Genomic DNA, 8,691 nt, shown 5'->3' on the forward strand with positions numbered 1-8,691 from the left:
AGAGAGAGAGAGAGAGAGAGAGAGAATTGGTGGGTACTATGTTATGGCACAGGCCTATAGTCCAGCACTCAGGACCAGGATGATGGGAGTAGGAGGGTAGCCAGGTCTACACAGTGAGTCAATGTCTCGGAACAGATAAATCAAGGAACAATAGTTTTAAAAATCAGCATTTGCTTTTGTGAAATGTATATAAAAATAACTCTGTCTAAGGAAGAGGAATTACTATTCCTGTAGGAGGGAAGTTGTTGTCCTAGGAGACATTTTTGTAGACACAAGACTGACTGATCCTTCAGCAGGACTCCCAGATACAGTTTGGATTTATTGCGTACTGCCTGTCGTAATCACCAAGGTCCCTGACTTCATATGTACCCTGTATTTTGAATATACCTTGTACTTCCAAATATTATACTCCTTATGAAAAGCTGGTCCACCACAGCAAGGCAGGGAGCCACAACTATAGATCAAATTGGTGAGTTGAATGAATGTCTCTGGATAGCAAAGAGGACATCTGTATATCAGATAAGCTCTTACTTGGTAACAGGAACTATTTTCTCTCTCTAGAATAACTCTTCCATCCTCTAATGAGCTCATGAATCATACAGCTAGCTAGTCATCCTGCCTCTTTCCAGGGTAGGCAAATGGGAGGGAGGATGATTGAAATACCAGGAAAAGAAATTTTATTTCTTAGAGTGAACCTTAGGAAGGAGAAAAGATGGGGTCATGTAGCACACAGAGAAGTTCAGCCAGAAGAGATTAAAAGAAGAAGGGATTTGACTTTGCCATCCAAATTCAGCCAATCCTTCAAGCAACTATGGCAGTTCCACTTTTATTTGACTTAATAAGTTCTTTCATGACCAAAGAGATATAGATTGGATATTTGGACCTCTCTGTGACTTTCCTGCTTTATGTAATCTCTCTTGCTCAGCCCACTTAGAGTGTAAGTGAGGTACAGACGCCTGGAATTAAACCCTTTCCCTTCACATTCTACCGACCTTATCTACTTGTCTGTCTGTCTGTCTGTCTGTCTGTCTGTCTGTCTCTCTCTCTCTCTCTGTCCATCCGTCCGTCTGTCCATCTGTCTGTTTTTTCAAAACAGGGTTTCTCTGTGTAGTCCTGGTTGTCCTAGAACTTACTCTGTAGACCAGGCTAATCTTAAACTCAGAGCATGCCTGTCTGCTTGTAATCCCAGCAGTTGATAGACAAAGATAGGTGTTCCCTGGAGCAAGGTGACTAGCTAAACTAGCTAAATTGGCTCTGGGCTCAAGTAAGAGACCCTGCTTCAGTATATAAGTAGAGAAACTAGAGAAGACAGCTTCCTTCAACTCTGGTCTCCAAGACCATGTGCCCACACACATGTACACCCCACATATACACACAGGTAACTTAAAGGAAACTGCCCTTCCCTCTTCTTGAGGTGACAGGTGTGATTTATACCACAGAATAGTTAAAAGGCTAGGCAGTGGTGGCACATGACTTTAGTCCAAGCAGAGGCAGGTGAATCTCTGAGTTCAAGGTCAGTCAGATTTACAGAATAAGTACCAGGACCCAAACTCTGGTCTTTGTGCTTGAGTGCCAAGTCCTTCACCCATGGTTCTACCACCCCAAATGAAGGCAGTGTATTATCAAGCAAACATGAGTGGGGATGGCCCAGTAATACAGATGTAGGCCAAATACACGTACCAACAAGAAAATAGCTTTGTGAAGTTTCTATAGCAACAAAAGAGGCATTTCCCAAATGCATTTGTGGGAAGATCAGATGTTCAGGCTTTGACAAACTGGAGACTTTGTGCTTTATGTCTCAGATGCTATCTAATGACAGTCTTAGCTTCAGGCTTGAGAGAAGCTTAGGGTCTTCTACATGAATAAATTGCAAAAGTTTTTCCTGATCATTCAAAGGATACTAAGTCAGATGCAGAGAAGGACAATGAATGCTGGCTATTAGGAGTACTAAGGCTAACTCAAGATAATTTGGTTCTGGAATCTGAAATATTCCAATCCTACACAATCAGGGAGTTCCATTCAGTTCGTCAGCCTTGTAGAATTTTTGACAGACATGTGAAGTGTCCTTTTCTAGGAACTTCAGTATCCAGTCTCCTGCATTCATTGTCTTTTATATACATTTCTATATCTGTGCCCATGGTATCTCATCAGTGAAGTGTGCTGGGAAATATTGTGGACTGCAAAGCAGCTGTTCAGATAGCTTCTCTGGTCTTTCCTCTGAACTTGTCTAAAAGCATAAGCCAACATTGTATCTCTAGAACTTTCCCCTGTGTGCCTCATGATATTTCTGTGTGAGAGTTGTAAACCAACTCTGCTGAGAACTTCTGAAGCATGCACTGCAAACATCGAGGTAAATAGCATTCAGTTGTCACCAGAGTTGTGACTCTTAAATGACAGGGTCATTTCTTTCCTGTCATTTGCAATTGTTATTTGCTGTGGAGATTTAGGGATAGAATAGCAACATCAACCCTTGCTTCGTATTCTAGGGAAGAAACTTAGGTAGCTCCTTACTAAGTCTCTTTGATTTCTTAAAAAGTCACAGGTGCTTGAGTTAGAACAGTGGTTCTCAACCAGTAGGTCATGACCTCTTTGGGGTCCACAAGTCCTTTGATGGGGTTCACCTAAGACCACTGGAAAATACAAATATTTACATTATAATTCATAACAGTACAGAAATTGCAACTATGAAGTAGCAATGAAAATGATTTTATGTTTGGGGGTCACCATAACATGAGGAACTACATTATGGGGTCACAGCATTAGGAAAGCTGAGAAACCCTGGGTTGTAAGGAAGTGATGGTGGTAGTGGTATTGTTTGCTGTAGGTTTAAGAACCCTGGATTCTATCTGGATAATTCCTACTTGGGGTCCTAGACCAACAACTGTAGGTTTTGAGTTATTCACATTCTTCTAATTGGCTCCAACAACTAAAAATGCTCTGATAGCCTTGTTACAACTTTCAGATAAAGTACCAAATACATTTATATAAAGTGCTGGACATGCACATGTGAACTAATAAAATCCAGTCACAGATACCTCCTCAGGATCACCAGGCAGTGTCTGAGGGCTCTTGCGGACACACAGGACTGCTGTTCAGTGGGTACAGCATGACAGTTCTCTCCACCCAAGCTCCTTCTGTCTTTTGCTCAAAGAAGGACTGGTCCTGCTTGGTAGAGAGAAGTGTCTGCTTGTCTTAAGGAATTACTCACTAAGCAGTCTTTTGGAGGGAGCTAGCTAAGTGCTTGCTGGTAGCAGTAGGCATAGCTCCAAATCTGAACTGGAAAAACAGTTGATTTGATTTATGATACGTTCTTGGGATGGATTATTTCAAAAATGCCCAAACCAAGTGATACTGGTAAAGCTTCAAAAGACATTATAATCATAGGCAAGAAGTAAGAATTAAATAGAAATGGTATTCTGTATTCTGCACATGAATTTCATTTTCATTTTTCTACTGAATATAGGACTTCTGTATTCTCAAACCCAGTTCACTGTCTATAGAAAAATGGCAGTGTTTGGAGGCCCAGGTAAATTAGTGATGGTTCTACAAGCTGGAATTCAGTAGCTACTTGCAGTTCAAAGAGTATGTTCAAATTAGGTTAAATCATCAATCTGAAAATCTGGAAATAATATGATTCTCTCTCTGTTACAGGTGGAATCAACATTACTTTAGAAAGTTTGTATTGTGATGAAGTAAAACATTCAATTGAGTAACTGAGCAGAGGACACACAGGAGAGCTCGTGGTAGAGCTTGCTGGGCCAACCATCACAGCTGCCAAAATTAAAAGCCACAGTCCTTTCATTTTTGCAAAAGTACACTCTCCTTGGTTGGGAAATATTCAAGGTTCTTAAGATTAAGTATCTGAATATTGCTTCTGAAGGAGCAGCTGTCGCTTTAAATCTAAAGTCTAGTTTGTTTACTGGCTGTATTTAAATCTTTTAGAAAATGACACAAAATAGCAATAAAATCATTGTAAGTATTCTACAGGGGAATATAAATGCCCCTTGGTTACACTGTACATATCTTTATACATAATTCTAGTTTATTTTCCTCCTGATTATGTTAAATATGTAAAAAGCCTTTTCTCATAAAGGTAAAACTGCTAGATGTTTCCACGTTGTAATTCAGCATTAGTGTCAAGACTGCTTCAGAAAATAAGCCACTGTGACTATTTCATTCCTTCTAAGTGTCACTTGGCATACTGGATGTGATTTTGCGCATAAAATAAACTTATATGATTTTATATCACTGGGAACCGTAAGTAATGCTAAATATAATTCAGAAGATACGTTCATAAAGCTAACTGAGGCAAAGCAATTGAGTGGTTTTTTTTTTTCATAGAAGGCTTTTTATGTGGTTTTATATTGTCATTAAATAATTATTTCAAGACAATTATGGAAAAATCTGTTCTGTCAGGGAAGATCAAGGAACTAATATTTATTAATTGTTAAAGAGAAATGATATGTCTGTAGCTAGTTCTTAGTTTAATATTGGCACAATTGCAAAAATGCATAACAATCTCAGATAATATGTCTACATACAAATATAAGAAGAAAAAATTATATTTGGGGCTGTCTTTTTACCTTTATTCAGATACGAATCTTTTGATCCTTCAAGAAATTTGTATCAGGCAACCTTGTCAAATGGAATAAGATAAAAACTGCACATTCTGAAAACACTCATTTTTAAACAGTAGCCTTCTTACTTATGAATTTCAAGTTTACTTATAATATTACATCACAGAGATTTCTCTAGTAGTTTAATAAATTAAAAATAGTAATTTAATAGAAGTTTATACTTTTTTTCCTTTTGTTATATTGAATATCCTTTTCAAGATCCAGTCCAGTGTGGGAAAAATAAATAGATTTTAAAAAGAATGTGCTTTAATCAACTTAAGCCATTTAATAATTTTAAATTGTGCACTACAGATTTAGTTTCTCACCTGTATAGTGTTTATATATATTAAGACTACTTTTGAACTGTTTAAAAACAGTTTTAATATGCCTGTTAAAATAATTCTTATGATTTAGAATCTAGATAAGTTTTCCTTTTCAATATAATAAGCATACATCTATATTTTGGTAGACATGAATACAATAGTAGAACAATTATTTACTATAGATTTTATAATTTTGGATGACTTAGAAATTCAAAAGAAATCTAATGTGCTTGTTATATATTCAATAGTATTTGTTACTAAGTTTGAATTATTTTTATATACATAAATTAAAGGTGTAGAATTTATAAATTACAGGAATTTCTGAAGTCTGATTGTCCTAAAATATGGATACCAACAAAGCAGAGGACACAGTATAGGACTGAGCAATGCCAATTATTTATGAAGAATCGGCAGCATATTAAAAATCATTCTAGACGCCACAAGTCCAAGTTCATATACAGTAAATGGAATCAAAATAATCTTTATACTTTTCTAAGGAAAGTATGTATAGCTGTAGTAAAGACTATGTATAGATGTAGTAAGGACAACTTGACCCATAGGCATATTTTTACCTGATAATTGAAACAGCTTTTAAAAATAAATGACTATACTACTTAAAAAGTGTCTACAGGCTAAGGGATGCCTTTAAATCTTGCACAAAAATAAACCTGTATAGTTTTCCCAGTGTTACCAACACACATAAAAAATATACCAGAAAGGGTGAGCAAAATCTGAAGTGAGGGCTGTCTTGGTGTCTTGTGGAAGACAAGGCAAGCACAGCAAGTTATCCCAACTCAATCACTGGGGAGAAACAAAAGCACTATTTTGATAGGTATATGCAGGTAGCATATGTTTCCCAGGTACTGTTCTGAGGAGCATTAAACTCCTATTTATCTAAATAATTGGTAAATATATCTGCCTAAGACTTTTCATTCTGCTCTGTCAGGACAATATCTCATGAGAAACATTATATTCTAACACTCACCTGATAACTACATTCTAGTTCTCATAGTCTATTCTTTAATATCATGCCCATAAGGGTGCTTAAGTTTTAGACAAAACCGAATGACAACACTTTACAGCTTATTTAAAGTAGATCATCTGTCGTCATGAAAAGAAAAAAACAAACAAACAAAAAAAACACATTAAGGATCTTATTTTTTAAGAACAAAATCAATAGAAATTGCAATTATTAAGTTTGAATCTGAAAGCCAGCAATACAAGGTATTAATATAGTTGACATTCATAGCAACATTTTATTCAAAGCCACTACCGTCTGCTGCCAAGGTTTTCTTTCAGCGTGTATTGTCGGTGTTGTCGCGAAAGAACAAGGTGCTCAAAAGGCAGGCTGTGTCTTCCTGTACAGGTGTTGCACACAAAAGGTCAAAGGCTCTAAATTTGAGGGGTGGAAAATGCTTCTTTCTTCTATTTTTGTGTGAGTTTATTGTAATATAGTAATCTTCAGGGCCACCTAAAGCTATGCAGAATAGTAAAGACAAGGGTAGCTTCCCTCCACGCCCCCATTTTCCCTAGCAATGTCTTTCAACAAAAGGAGAAGCTAATGGGGCAATTTTCTTCCTGAAAATGCAAAATACCAACAATTTTCTTCAGCGTCACGAATGTTGTCTACAGTCCCCTACACTCCTGAATTTTCTTAGTGATTCCTTCTCTTCATTAAAACCATTTTCGCCTCTCTGTCATCCAAGCCCCCGCCCCCCTCCTGCCCTCTCTCACGGTGCGGGGGACAGGTTAATATTTGTAGAACAAGACATGAAAAATGATAAATACTCTGGATTATCATATCCGGAAGAAATTAAAGTTGTATAATGCAAAACAAAAAAAACTAATGATTTGGGACCTTCATTCTACAATTCATTGGATTCAAGGACAAACTCAGGCAGGCCTTCTCCAGGCCTCCCCTCTTCTGTCTGCTCCGGTGCTCTTTGCACTGTGGGCCCTGGGTTTCCTGCTCATCAAAACACCCACAGCTGAGTAAAACCCATCTAATCATAAAATTGAGTTTGGGTTTTCTTCCCTCTTTCCTTCTCCTGCTGTTTTCTATCAGCAGAATGCTAATACTAATTGGTTAATCTGTTATTTAGGCAAGTATTAATATTCTCATTTTGCAAGCACGGAATCAGGCTTCCTGCTGCGTATCCCCTGGCCCTGGGTAAGTTGCTCTTCAGATGGGAGATTCAAAGTAGGTGAGGTTGGCCTCTCGAGACCCGAGCTGCTTGCCGGAAGCCTCCAGGAGGGCTGAGCTGGGCCTCTTTAGATCGCCGAGTTCCTGGCTCCCAGTTCTCCACTCAGACCACCAGGCGACACCGCCTCTAATGACAAAAATCCATTTTCCCATTCCACCCCAGCCAATGCTCCAAGGACTTTCTTAATTGCGACGGCTACCCTGGGAACACGAAGCTTATTTGTAACTTGATGAATCTCCACCAGGCTTGCCTGGGTTTCTAGGTTTTGCGGAACTAAAAAACTTTACAGTAACTTTGTGCTGACTGTATCTGAAGATCACTACTTCTGGAACAAAGAGATGAAACATTAGTCAGTAGAAACCCAATACACCCAGTCCAGAGAGACTGATAAAAATAGCATAGTGAGAAGATACACAAAGCAAAGCATACAGGACAGCCAAAGACTGTGTCATCCTAGGGAAGCCTGGGGGAAAATTGTTACATACAAACAGATTTTCAATAGAAAGTCCATTTCTGACCTCTTTTGTGCAAAAACTGGTCTTTTCAAAAAGAACATCTTCCCACGTAAATAGACTTGAAGATAACTGTCCACGCCAAGAGGCTAAGGTTTAATTGAGATTTTTTAATGGAAAAAGATTAATATTTGGCTTGTACTTCTTATCAGATTTAGGAGAGGCTTAGAGTCTCAAGAATACACAAATAATAGCTTTGCCAATACAAAGGGGACCTGGGCCACTAGAGACCCTCCTTCAAAAGTCCACCGTAAAACCTTAGAGGGTAAAGTTCAAGTTGCAGGGGGCAGAGGGAGACCAAATTCGATCTCTTTTCATTTTGAACTAAGTGTCATGTCTGGTTTGTAAATGAATTAGTCTCAGACTCTGTGGACTGATTCTTTCATTATACAGAATATCTGACCAGAGTATGGCCTAAATTTACCCACATCTGTAAGTAGGTCTACATCCTGTATTGGCTCAGGCTTCCCAAAGGGCTACAATGATAAGGACCCCGCAGAATGGTAGGCCCAGCAGAAGCACAGTTTAGAATTTAGATTCAGTAAAACTTGATTTTTATATATGTGCATATATATATATATATATATATATATATATATATATCAGTATCTTAACACAGAGACTACAACTCAGGACATGTCTCTGGCTGTTTAGGAACTGCCATTTTAAAAACTTAAGAGACTTTTTCTAAGCCTGAATTGTAATCTACCTACCTGTTTGCTGATATTTGAAATTTCTTTGTATTTTTAAAAACATGAATTCTGTTCCTTGTTATGACTCCAAAGGACCAGGTTCAAATCCCCGTCAATCTCAGGCTTTATAGCTCTCGAGCGCAATAGCAAAGTTAGCAGGGCTGGAACTGTAGGCTAGTGTATTTCTGGAAAGGATAGAAGAAGGAAATTAAAAGAGATGGGAATGGAGATAGAGAAGAGGCATGGAGGGAAAGAGAGAGGGGGGGAATGAGGAAGAGGAAGGGAGGGGAAGAAAGTGAGAGGAAGGAGGGAGAGATAGAAGGAGGGAGAGAGGGAGAGAGGGA

The 8,691-nt window shown here is 38.2% G+C and overlaps 1 protein-coding gene across 1 annotated transcript in view; it reads right to left on the minus strand.

Annotated features, from left to right (window-relative positions):
• The window catches only part of Ofcc1 (orofacial cleft 1 candidate 1), a 277,373-nt gene that overhangs the window by 3,429 nt on the left and 265,253 nt on the right, over positions 1–8,691 (minus strand). The gene's annotated exons all lie outside the window — the stretch shown is intronic.

The sequence above is a fragment of the Mastomys coucha genome, unplaced genomic scaffold, assembly GCF_008632895.1.
Source record: "Mastomys coucha isolate ucsf_1 unplaced genomic scaffold, UCSF_Mcou_1 pScaffold7, whole genome shotgun sequence".
NCBI lineage: Eukaryota > Metazoa > Chordata > Mammalia > Rodentia > Muridae > Mastomys > Mastomys coucha.